The 13,254-nt window shown below is 44.8% G+C and overlaps 1 long non-coding RNA gene across 1 annotated transcript in view; it reads left to right on the top strand.

Moving 5' to 3' along the window:
• Positions 1–4,904: 4,904 nt before the first annotated feature.
• The window catches only part of LOC141117060 (uncharacterized), a 78,531-nt gene continuing 70,181 nt past the window's right edge, over positions 4,905–13,254 (top strand). The window contains exon 1 of the long non-coding RNA XR_012237085.1: positions 4,905–5,138. This is a non-coding gene — a long non-coding RNA (uncharacterized lncRNA). The remainder of the gene's footprint in view (positions 5,139–13,254) is intronic.

The raw sequence follows: 13,254 nt of genomic DNA, 5'->3' as shown, positions 1-13,254 counted from the left end.
TTTTTATTATAAAAAGGTCAAAGTTGGTGCAAATAAAATATTTACAGAAAAAAGATGTTTCAAAAGATAAAGACAATATACAGCCACAAAACAATAAGGTAGAATTGGGGAGGAAGAATACTTGCAATTAATGTCCGAGGGTTGATCAGAGTTCGATCGATGAGCTAGGTAATCGGTTCTCGACTTGGCAGATGTTTCTTCTTGGATGGTAAAAGGAGAACTGCCCATTGTCTTGACATCTCCTCTTTTCTGTCAAATCAAAGGGGGTGTTGACAGTGACTAGTAACCAATCGTCTGGTCATCTTGTTTTAGGGGTTGGTTGCTGGGAGGTGTCTACACTCATGACCACGTCCCAGGTAGATTTTGCAATACATATTCATATATCTGCATCTATAGTGTTTACAGACTTCAAATATCCATATTATTATTCAACTTGAGATTTCCTTCAAAACAAGTCTAAACATGCCATCTCTATAACGTATAGCCTGCTTTGGAGGAATAAGTGGTCCCAGGGGTTTCCCATATGACCTGACATAGGGGTGTCTGGACTTGAAACGTTCCATATTATCTGAGGAAACTAAATATGTCCAGATTAAGGCTGTGCTATTACTAAGTCAGAAGTTATGAAACATGCTGAAATTTCATACTTATTCTACTGAGGTGTATTCAGACAATTTACAGCCGAGGCCTGTTAGGTCTCTGAATGGGGAGGGTGACAGATTTAAGACAGGCCTGAACACTGCCCTTACAATAAATGTTTTCTACTGACCTAACCTGGTTCTGTTTTCTCTGTTGAGATAACCTTTTCTGTTGAACTTAAAAAGCTTTGAATTCCTAAGACGAGGAAGGAGGGAGTTCCGAGTTCTCTGTGAGGTTACATGGTTAGCCAAACTGTCATGGCTACTTCCACACAAGATGGCAGCTAGCTACAGCTTTTCATGTCCCCTACTTGATATTGTTACACCTCCCCCCTTAGGTGGTTGCATGGGAGGGAACTACAATTTAGACAATTTTACAATTCCCGACTCCTGCGGGCTCAGCTTGTCGTGACAGCCCATCAGCATTGCCATGGGCGCTGCCTTTCTTATGCTGCATGGTGAAATCGTATTGCTGAAGAATTAGGCTCCACCGAAGTAGTTTGCCATTCTCCCCAGCAACACGGTTTAGCCAGCTCAAGGGATTGTGATCCGTGATCACAGTGAAGTGCCGTCCATAAAGGTACGTTTGTAACTTCTGGAGAGCCCACACAATCGCAAGACACTCCTTTTCGATCGTGGCATATGCTACTTCCCTGGGAAGCAGCTTCCTGCTCAGGTAGAGGATGGGATGCTCCTCTCCGGCCTCGTCCACCTGGCTCAGGACTGCACCCAATCCATAGGCAGAGGCATCCGTCTGCACAAGGAAACGGCGGGTGAAGTCTGGAGCCTGCAGCACAGGGGAGCTGGCCAGCACCTCCTTTAAGGCCTGAAATGCCTGCTCACATTCTGGTGTCCAAGACACCACCTTGGGCAGTTTCTTTTTGGTTAGGTCAGTCAGAGGTTTGGCCAGGCTACTATAGTTACATACAAATTTCCTATAGTAGCCAGCGGTCCCCAAGAAAGACATAACCTGCTTTTTGGTTTGGGGGGTAGGCCAGGCCAGGATGGCCTCAACCTTCCCTGTCTCGGGTTTCAGGGTACCTCCTCTTACCTGGTGTCCCAAGCACTGCACATCAGTCATGCCAATCTGACACTTACTGGGTTTGACAGTCAGATTGGCAGCTGTCAGTTGGTCCAAGACCTGTGACAGGTACACCAGATGTTCTTCCCAGACATGGCCAATCACTCCAGGGCTTCTTGAGCCGGCCATTTCACAAGGTTCCACCCCTCCTCGTAGGTCATCCATGACCCCCGGAGAAATGGCTGGCGCGTTCTCAACCCCAACTAGCATTGCCTTACATGCAGACAAGCCACATGGGGTGGTGAAGGCTGACTTGTCACATGGGGTGGTGAAGGCTGTACATCTACAGCTTGTGTAATGAGTATACTATTTTGTGTCTCCTTATATATTCAGCTGTTCTTGGCTGTGTTTATTCATCCTTCTCTGTTCACTTCCCCTCTGTTGGTTGAACATACAATTAATTGCAGCTTTATCAACTTTATAGCCTGGCCCATTTAGATCTCTGTTGGCCACCCTGTGTGCACCCTTGGGAGCCTATCACTTTGGCCCTAGCCGACACCTGAAACCCCTTGGGGATTGAAGTCGGGTAAGTTGTGGCCAGTTAAGTACGGCGGGCAACACTCTGATTCATTAAATTAAATTATGTTCATATTTTCTTGTTATTTGTAAATATTCATGTCTTAAACTTTTTTGTTCTATACCTAGTGACGTATATCGTGTTACTAAATATATCCCCTGAGGAAGCCCAAGGTGGGGATAACTTGAATATTGTCACCTTCCACACAAAAAGGCATTCCCATACTATGGTTATACTTTCAAACAAGCTATATTGATGTCAATGTTTGTTTATTTAACTTTTTATTATATGTGTCTATTTAATAAAATTGAGTATTTACTTTTTTATCAATCTCTGTTCTTACTATGTCAGCACCTGAAAAATCCCCTTAAAAAACCTCTTTGTCTCTATAACATATGATTATCCATCTCAACAAAAGCTTTTAGCAGACATTTTGGCCATTTAAATGGTGCACTGGGACAGGCAGAACATTACCCTCTCAGAAGCCAGCCTTTCTACAACACAATGGTTGTGCTAGACCTGGTCTGTCTCCATGAATGCTTACATGCCTTATAGCGGGTTTGATTTATACTGCTAAAAATATTTGTGAATTCTATACCAGATTTGAGAAACATAAAAGTGCTATTAGTGGGGCAAATTAAAAAGAAGCATAGGGTAAACCCTTTGTGAAACACAAAAATGTGACATGTTGGACCGTTGTCCATTCCTTAAATATAAGTAGAGGCCAATGCATATGGCTTTTACCAAAATAATCCATGTTATTATGCTTACTTTCTAAACCTTAATACCTCCATATTGGTTATACTCCATATAAGGTTATACTCCATATTGAAACTGCAATCAATATTAAGTATTTGTACAATAAATATTTTAATGTTGGTTACTCCCTGTGCTCTTTGTACTAGAACCTGGTTGGTTGATTGAAAATTGAAGGTTTTTACAAGTTTGTTGGGAGGGTAGGAGGATGCACCCCCTAGGGGCCATTGGGGATACTGCAAGCCATGTAAATTGTTAATTTAAGTCACTTACTTCATGTGGGCATTACACTTTCAGGCTGGAGGCTACCTTCCATCTATAGCCCCACACACTTGTAAAAGGACCACGTCTTTTCTCCACTCTGCGGCTAGGTCTGTCTTACCTTACCTACACTTGTCTTGACATGTGCGCCCCAGACACACAGGGAATCTACTTTACTTTTGCCCACAATCCAGACTTGTACCAAAGCAGGCTCCATTATGAAGACCATGCCACTAAGTGGGTTACATGAAGCAGTAAATATCCCTTCACTACCAAATCTCCAGTCACCTGCCACCATCACCATTTCCACTGTCAGCTGGCTGCTTCTTCTTGTTGCACAATTGCCCCACAACCATAAAGACTGACTAAATATTTACTTAAAGATACATAACCAGGGTTAACTTGATTACATTTGCTACTGTATGACTGCTCTTCTTTTTGAGCCAGATGGTTTGAAGAAACTTTACTCCAAATTCCCAGTTCTTACAATCCTCCATGACTACACATGCTATGTACCATGATTCCTCTCCCAGTGATGGACATGGACAACTGTTTCTTTGACCAATACCTCTCTCTTTACTGAAGGATCTTGTACATTGCAATTGAGGTAGTACATTTATTCAGCTAGAACATCATTTACATAACTGAACATAACACTCAATTGGCTGTGTTTATCTTTTTTGGCTGTGCTGTTGCTTTGTGGTGCTACTAATTAATGGTGCTGTTCATACTTGGTAATTTAAGAACACAAAGGGTAGTGCAATATTCAAAGTAGATCACTTTAGACCCAGGTTCTATCTACACAGCTCCAACGCTGTGCATGTAGACCAAGTCAGTTTCCCTGTACGTAACCAAAATATATATTTTTTTTAGCATACTTGCCTTTTGTAAATATGGATAGGCATCCTACAAACATCATTTGGATGTGGTAAAACTGTAATTTTGCTTCTATGTAATAACATTCTTCAACGGCCCACTTTAAAGACTGATGTTGCAAGTATTTTTACTACTGGAAAATGTAATGAGACTTTCCAGTCAAGTTGAAATATGTAACAGGACCTCTAAACAATGAGGTTCCAGATAAGCAGAGCCCCGGCACCCATTGGGCTCTATGGCAAATATATCCAATCTCACATACTTCTCCTTTGCCAAATAGCTGCACTATACAGGATTAGATGTAAAAAAAAGATAATACAGACTTATCGGCTGTATTCAATAAAGTAATGTAAAGAGCATCATTGGTATGCAAGGTGAAGGAATACACAGCAACCACATACTTCATCCTACCAAAATTATATCACTGAATAAGAAATTTAATTGGCTGATATGGGTCAAAGCACTTTGCACAGTGCTTCTTATTGCATATACTCCAACATTTTTCCATCAAGGCCTTTCATATTTATTAGGCTGCTGAACAGTCAAAAAATAGATACATGAAATATTTTATGTGGTATTTTAATAAGGGAAAACTAAAATATGCACATTCCTATTCAGAAAATACTGTCATATGTAAAACAAAAAGATTATTCAGAGAAAAAACTGGAGATCGATACTAAAGGTTTGTTCTCTTTTTTGTCAGACAGAGTCATGCTTTTCTTGTATTCCCATGACATGTCATCCCTGCGCACATAAGAAGTAAGGCTGCCAGTCTATGAGATGGATGCCACTGCGTCACTAGCTCAAGGTGACTGTTCACATTAATGTGCAGCTAATAGACAAGGAGGAGGGAGGCTGAGGTGGCAGACAAACGTCACTGATGGCTGTGCTGCAGAGATTCAAACAAACGAAAGCGTGATTAACAGACGGTAAATTTGTGAGGAATGGATGGCTGATCTGGGTTCATTCCACAGTCAACATGTGTCTCAGACAGAGTCAGGATATGCATGTAAGAAAGATTCTTTTTTTTCTTGCATTTGATTGGATGATTGAAATGAACACAGCTTCATCGTATTTACTAAGCTCAGTAATTATTATCTTTGTAATGTGACTATTTACTGTTTCTTCTCCTTTAGTAAGTCACATAAAGAATTTATGTGAACATTATTTTAGATACTATCCTGCTTCTGTTTTAGAGATATAATTATTATAGACTCCTGCAGTGCACCTGCGTACATCTTTTTGGAAATAACTCACCATAGAATAAACCCATGTGTAGCAAATTCAGAGCTGAACTTCAGGCAGCCACAGTGGTGGCCGGTGGTAATTTTCTTTAAGGGGGTGGCAAACAGTAACCCCGTCCGTCGGTCGGAGGGCAGAATTGGTGCACTTACCCCATCTATGCGGTGCTTCTTCCGAGCCAGTCTCCACTCTAACAAGGACAAGAATCAGTGCCTGACCTCACAAAAGAGCTTCTGAAAGAATGGTCAAACATTCCCATAGACACACTCCTAAACCTTGTGGACTTCCTTCCCAGAAGAGTTGAAGCTGTTATAGCTGCAAAGGGTGGGCCAATTCAATATTATACCCTATGGACTAAAGTTTATGTGCGTGTAAAGGCAGGCATCCCAATACTTTTGGTAACAGAGTGTATGTATGTATGTATGTATGTATGTATATATATATATATATATATATATATATATAGTAAAACCTTGGATTGTGAGCATGATTAGTTCTGGAAACATGCTTGTAATCCAAAGCATTTGTATATGAAAGCGAATTTCCCCATAAGAAATAATGAAAACTCAGATGATTCATTCCACAACCATTTATTCATAAGACCTTCAGTTTATTGTCCATATAAAAAGATTACAGCGATGTGATAGGTTGTGTAACCATAAAATGTCCATCCACAAATGGCAGCCTCCACAAGGGGATTAGAAGCAAAATCCAGCAGGAGCTACAGTGTATAAAAGAGAAGAGAGGCGCCTCTAAGTGTAGCAATATGGTTACATTTAATGAAGGTACAACATTTAGCAACTCACATGGTTGATGATTAAAAGAGGCACATCTAAGTATGCAAGCACCTGGGGTTAAGCTGTCCACATTCTCTGCACCGCCGGCTCTTATCACTGTCAGTCTGCAATCGTGACCAGGAAGACTACCCTGCAGTAGAGCTATTTGAAAGCGAGGCTTGAAGCGTTAATGGAGCGCAGCGTGGAAGGGATGGCATTGATGGTGGTGTGCAGGATGGTCTATGGGGACTGCTTTACCCCTGATGCCTGCATACTTAGATGTGCCTGTTTTAATCATTAACTATGTGAGTTGCTAAATGTTGTACCTTCATTACATGTAACCATATTGCTACACTTAGAGGCGCCTCTCTTCTCTTTTATACCCAGTTGTGACATGATGCTACAAATCAAAATGGATTAAAAAATTTTGCATGTTTTGCAAAACGCTCTCAAAACAATGTTTTACTGTGTGTGTGTGTGTATGTATGTGTATATATATATATCTATATATCTATATATCTATAGATATATAGATATATATATATATAGAGAGAGAGAGAGAGAGAGAGAGAGAGTATATTAATCAGGACTAATGCAGAGTTCAGGGGTCAGAAGTAAGTTATACAGAGAGTTCAGGGGTCGGGAGAAAGCAGTGCAGAGTACAGGTCCTGAACTCTGTTAATTAATCCTGACCCCTGAACTCTTGTTATTTAATCCTGACCTCTGGACGTTAGTTAATTCTAACCCCAACTTCTAGACATTATTTTATACTGACCCCCAAACTCTGACTTCAGGGGTCAAGATTAGTTAACACAAAGAGCTCAGTGGTCCGGATTAAGATTTCAGGGATCATGCAGTTACTCATCATTACTCAGCATAATTACAGGCTCTAATTTTTTACACTGCACAAGCATGGTGCCAATAGAGCGCTCTGAAAGTACATGGCCATTTGTGCTGTTACACATGTGCAGATCGCTTGAGCCATGCCATGCTAAAGTCCATCCATAATGGGATTGCAGGAGCAGTCTGCATTAGTGCAGCAGTATTAATGGGCACGCACGTGCAGAATGCTCTAATGCCATTTTGCAACCAACGCTTGTACAGTGTAATGAACTGGAACCCATACACTGTGAAACTTATGGTGTTGACTTACGTGGATGAATCCAGGGATTCTTGATTCCCGGAATAGACCCCTCACAGTGGGCAACAGGGAAGAATGGTAACCTTACTCAATCAAGTTGCATGCATCATAACTGATTAGCTCCTAGTGCTACCCCTCTTTCTTTCAGTTTGAGAAATGCTGTACAGAGGCTGAAACTAAGTCAGATGCAGGTACTCACACTAGTTGTATTGAAAACGGAAAATTGTTACCAATACTTACTGTAATTTTCCTTTCCTGACCTGCCCTCACGTCAGCACACAATGGGTTATCCCCTTCCTCCAGTCTCTCAGTACCACCTTCTCTTAGCTGATAAAAGGGAGCCCCTCCTCCCCCGCCCTTGTTCCATTAACTAGCGGACGACAGGCTTGTAGGAAGGAAAAAAAGATTGTGCTGACGTGAGGGCAGGCCAGGAAAGGAAAATTACAGTAAGTATTGGTAACAATTTTCCGTTTTCCTGGCCAGCCTCACGTCAGCACACAATGGGATTTGATTCAGTTGATATAGGGTGGGATTAAAAACACTCGAAAAACAACTGGTAATGCTGCTTTAGTGAATATTTTATTTTGCTTGGAAGGGTGCTGACACCACTGCGTTTCCAAAATTTGATGCGCTAGCCGCTGTGACATCTAAACTGTAATGTCTTGGGAAGGTTTCACAGGAGCTCCAACTAGCGGTCCTGCATATGTCTTCAACCAATATTTTAGCAGAAGCTGCCCATGAGGCTGCCACCCCTCTTGTTGAATGAGCTCTAATAATCTGTGGAGGCGTCAGCCCCTGTTTCTCATACGTGAGGCTTATCACCTTGGTGATTCAGCTATAATTAGTAGTAATCAGTAGCTATAATTCTAGCTGATGCTGCTTCTCCTCTTCTAGGTCCTGACGGCAGGACGAACAAGGTATCCGTTTTGTGCATCTGTAGAGAGCGGTTTAAGTAGGTTGAAAATAGGTTGACCATGTCCAATGCTCTGAGATCTAGTTCCTCCGCTTGTCTCGGCAGTTGCGTGAAGCTGGGTAGGACCGCCTCCCAATTTGCATGGAACTGGGTATCCACCTTAGGGGTTATGGCTGGCAAGGGCCTTAGGATCACTTTGTCCAGGAGAATGATGCAGAAAGGATCTTTGCAAGATAGAGCTGCCAGCTCTGAAACTCTCCTCGCTGATGTTATGGCTGTGAGGAAAATCAGCTTGACTGTCAGGAACCAAAGTGGGCATGTCTCCGCAGGCACAAATGGATGCTGGAGCAAAGCTTTTAGCACTGTGCCCAAGTCCCAGGCTGGGAACAGGGACTTCCTTGGTGGTCTTATTCTTATGGCCACTCTGAGAAATTGCCCAGGGAACAGCTGGGGTTGCTGCGGTAAACATTCCCAGAAGCGTCATACAGTCCCTCGCCGACAGCGACGAGGACTCCGTCACGCTGTTCACGCAGGCTACTAGCTCGGCTATCTTGCAATGTGGTAGCAAGACCTGCCCTTTGCTTGTGTTGAAAACAAGCCCTAGGTACTCCATCTATTGGGAGGGAATCAACTGGCTCTTCTGCTTGTTGATAATCCAGCCGAATTTGGATAGAATTTTCAGCACCACTTCGCTTTGTGCCATTAACTCCTCGCTTGCATGGGCCACTACCAAGATATCGTTTAAGTAGTGGAAAATTTTTATGCCCCTCAAACGTATAACAGCGATGGTCGCTACCAAGATCTTGTAAAAGACTCGAGGTGCTGTGCTGATTCCGAAGGGCAGACATTTGAACTGAAAATGATCTTCCCCTACCATGAATCTCAGGTATCTTTGGTGATGCCTGCTGATTGGGACATGAAGGTAAGCATCTGCTAAATTGACTGATATTAGCCAGTCCCGTGGTTGCAGAATTGATATAATTGTAAATATTGATTCCATTTTGAATGTCTTGGGATTGATGTAGTGGTTTAGAGATCTTAGGTCTAACACCGGTCTGAGATCTCCGGATGCTTTGGGCACCAGAAAAATTGGGGAGTAAACCCCTGTTCCCTGCTGCTTTAGAGGAACCAGTGAGATTGCCTCTTTCTGAAGTAATTTGGTCACATATTCTTGAAAGCACCTTTGTTTCTTCTGATCTTGTGGCCATTCTGTCTGGACAAGGATGTCCGGTGGTTTTTCTCGAAACATTATCCTGTATCCTCGCTTGACTGTTTTCTGGACCCATTGGTCCTTGACCTTCTCCGCCCATACCTTCCAAAAGGACGCCAACCTGGCACTCACCTGGGGGGATGGGCAGTTAACCCATCAAAAGGACTTCTCCGGTTTCTTAGCGGTCTGAGCGCCCTTACACTTCCCGGTCCGAAGAAAGGAGCTTTGTGAGCCTCTCCATTGGGGTCTCGTATATTCTCGGCCTGGTCTATATGACCTGGCCTCCTGCACCCTTCTGAACTCTGATTGGCCTGACCGAGCGGTTTGCTGTCTCCTTTTGGGTCTCTGTGGTAGCAGACCTGACTTCCCTCCAGTGGCTCGTTTAATAGCTTCCTCCAGGGTGTCCCTGAAAAACATCTTGCCCTTGTATGGAATGTTACAAAGTGCCTGTTTCAAGGTACTGTCTGCCACCCAATGGCGTAACCATAGGGCTCTTTTCGTCGTTACTGAAAGGTCATAATTCTTGCAAGCAGTTTTACTAGGTCTATAGAGGCTTCTGCCAAAAAGGCGGCTGAGAGATAAAGTTGCTCCGTTGCCGAAATGATTCTGGCCGTCTCTACGTGACCCAGACCTTCAGAGCCCTGGAGATCGAGGTTAGGGCTATTGCCGGGCGGCAAGCTGCGCCAGCAGTTAAATAGATCTTCCTTAGATCTGTGTCTGTGCGCCTGTCCATCGGTCTCTGAAGGTTGTAAAATCCTGCAATGGCAGAGTCACCTGCCTTGCTAATCGCTGCAAGGCCGCATCTACCCCTAGGTGACTCCCAAAAGGCAGCATCTGGGTGTAAGAGAACTGTCATAATGCGCCCGGCGGGCACACGTGCTCATGCGTGCATTCACGGGCATTGGCAGAATTCCTTGCGCACCAATGCGCATGTGCACGCGCGTCGCACTGCGTGCAGGAGCACACCTTTGGCCACAAGTGGCGCCAGACAGCCTATTTAAGGGTTGCTCTGACTTCTGACAAGTGCTGCTTGATCTTCAGCTGTGTCCTGAGATTCTGAAACCCTGTTTGTTTGACTTGACTTCCTATTGCTGAACCCTGGCCTTCCTGACCCTGTTTCTGGACTCTGATTACTCTGATTACCGGTTCCTGATCTTGGCTTCCTGTTTGACCTTGCTCCTGTTTATGCCTTGGTACCTCGCTGCCCGCCCCTTGCTGAACCCGGCTTACCTGATGACCTCGCTCCTGTCTCCTGTTTGGCTCCACGCTGTTTCCGAGTACCTGTGCTGGCCGTCCATCCTCTCAACTGTGCTGGTTCCAGTTCTTCACCAGAAACCCTGCCTGCATTTCCCAGTCTGCAACACTTCCTGCAAGTTCTGCACGCAGCATTCACAAGCACTCGTGTTCCTCCTGATCCTTGCCACCATCTGTTCCACCTCCAGTGGGGCTTGGATTGGAGATACAAGAGAGACTGACCTCGTCATTTCAGATTCCTACCAGGTACATGACAGTATCAAGCAGCCACAAATGGAGTTTGAAAGGGAGGCCTCTCCACCAGAGGACATTTACAGATCTATTTCTGTACTATCCAATATTGTGCAGAGGTTACAAGAAAATCTGAGTCGCATGGAAGAGCAATTTCCCCACGATGAGAATGTCGCATTGGCCTATGCTCCGCTTTTGGTCTCTGATTCATATACCCAAACAGAGCCCGGCTTGTTACATGAGGTTGCTTCCGCTCCTGAACCCAGGGTGCCTATGCCTGAGTGATTCTCCGGAAATCGCAAGAAGTTTTGCACATTCCGGAATTCCTGTGAACTATATTTCTCCCTGTTACCCCGGACCTTCATGTCTGAAAACATCAAGGTGGGGTTTAACATTACGTTACTATTGGATGAACCACTCTCCTGGGATCATCATCTCCGGGAACAACATGACCCTGTCCTGACAACTACAGATTCTTTCTTCTCAGCCATGGCTCAGCTTTATGCAGACCCCTTCTACCAGCAGACTGCCGAATTCATGCTTGGCAAATTACAGCAAGGTCCAAGGCCTGCTGAGGAATACGTAACTGACTTTCGTGTATGGAGTGCAGATACCCAATGGAATCATTCCAAACTTCGCCACCATTTTCGACTAGGACTGTCTGACACCTTAAAGGATGAGCTTGCCAGAGTGGGAGTTCCAGCATCCCTGGAAAACCTGATCGATCTAACCATTCAGATCGATCAGCGATTACGTGAAAGGCAATCCGAAAGGTCCAAAGGAACCCTTTCTGTGGCTTCAAGGTCTGACATCCCTGCATCCTCATCTGTTGCATCCCCCAGAAGAAGGGAACGGCATAAGACTCCTCATAGCAGTTTTCGAAGACCACCCCTTTCTCCTGATGAACGCCTTCATCGATTACAGGACAATCTGTGTCTCTATTGCGGGGAGGCAGGTCACTTTATACAGACTTGCCCGGCAAAGACCCGGGGGTCTTTCTTCCATCAGCCTGACATGATGCATCTCTCAGGGAAGTACCGGTCTCATGTCTCTCTTTCCATTATGCTCCAGTTTTCTGAAAAGACTGTTCCTGTACTTGCAATCATAGACTCTGGGGCCTGTAGTTGCTTTATGGACTCTGCTTTTGCTTCTCTCCATCAGCTGCCTGTATGTGCCAAGAAGCAGGAATTCCATGTTCATCTGGCTGATGGTTCCGGCATTAAATCAGGCCCAGTTACCCAAGAGACTTTATCTATTTCCTGCCGTACTTCTTCCGGCCACCATGAATTCCTCCGTTTGGATATCATAGCTTCTCCCATGTTCCCGGTCATCCTTGGCATTCCATGGTTGAAGGCACATAATCCTCAGATTAACTGGCTTACCGGAGACATCTCCTTCTCCTCTGACTACTGCCAAATTCACTGCCTACCTGAAAAGACTTTCAATACCACACCCCTCCTGGGTATCCTCCCTGACCATGAAACCTCTAATCTGGTTCCTGCTGGCTACCACGAATATCTGGATGTATTTAACAAGAAAGGAGCGGACACCCTTCCTCCCCATAGAACATATGATTGTCCTATTGAACTTTTACCAGGGGCCGAGATCCCATTTGGGCGAATTTATCCCCTCTCTGAGCCTGAACTAGAAGCCCTGCGGATTTATATCGATGAAAGCCTTGAAAAACAGTTCATCCGGCCCTCCACTTCACCAGCAGGGGCCGGTATTTTCTTCGTTGAAAAGAAAGACCATACCCTGAGGCCCTGTGTGGACTATCGTGACCTTAAAGCGGAGTTCCACACAAAAATGGAACTTCCGCTTTTCGGAACCCTCCCCCCTCCCGGTGTCACATTTGGCACCTTTCAGGGGGGAGGGGGGTGCAGATACCTGTCTAAGACAGGTATTTGCACCCACTTCCGGCATAGACTCCCATGGGAGTCTATGCCTCTTCCTGTCCCTCCGCGCTGTCTCCTGGGAAACACACAGCTCCCAGAAGATAGCGGGGACCAGTTACGATGCGCAGCGCGACTTGCGCATGCGCAGTAGGGAACCGGGAAGTGAAGCCGCAACGCTTCACTTCCTGATTCCCTCACCTAGGATGGCGGCAGCAGCTGCCGAGAACCGAGCGGGTTCTCGGCGTCGCCTGCCGACATCGCTCGACCCTGGGGCAGGTAAGTGGCCATGTATTAAAAGTCAGCAGCTGCAGTATTTGTAGCTGCTGGCTTTTAATATTTTTTTTTTTTGCGGTTTAGGTGGACCCCCGCTTTAACAGAGTCACTGTTAAAAACCGGTACCCTCTGCCTCTGATCCCTGAACTTTTTCAAAGGCTGCGTGGGGCACGAGTGTTCTCCAAATTGG

This window comes from Aquarana catesbeiana, linkage group LG13 (genome assembly GCF_042186555.1).
Source record: "Aquarana catesbeiana isolate 2022-GZ linkage group LG13, ASM4218655v1, whole genome shotgun sequence".
NCBI lineage: Eukaryota > Metazoa > Chordata > Amphibia > Anura > Ranidae > Aquarana > Aquarana catesbeiana.
Note: the sequence above shows the minus strand (reverse complement) of the source record. Positions and strands in the feature narration are given on the sequence as shown.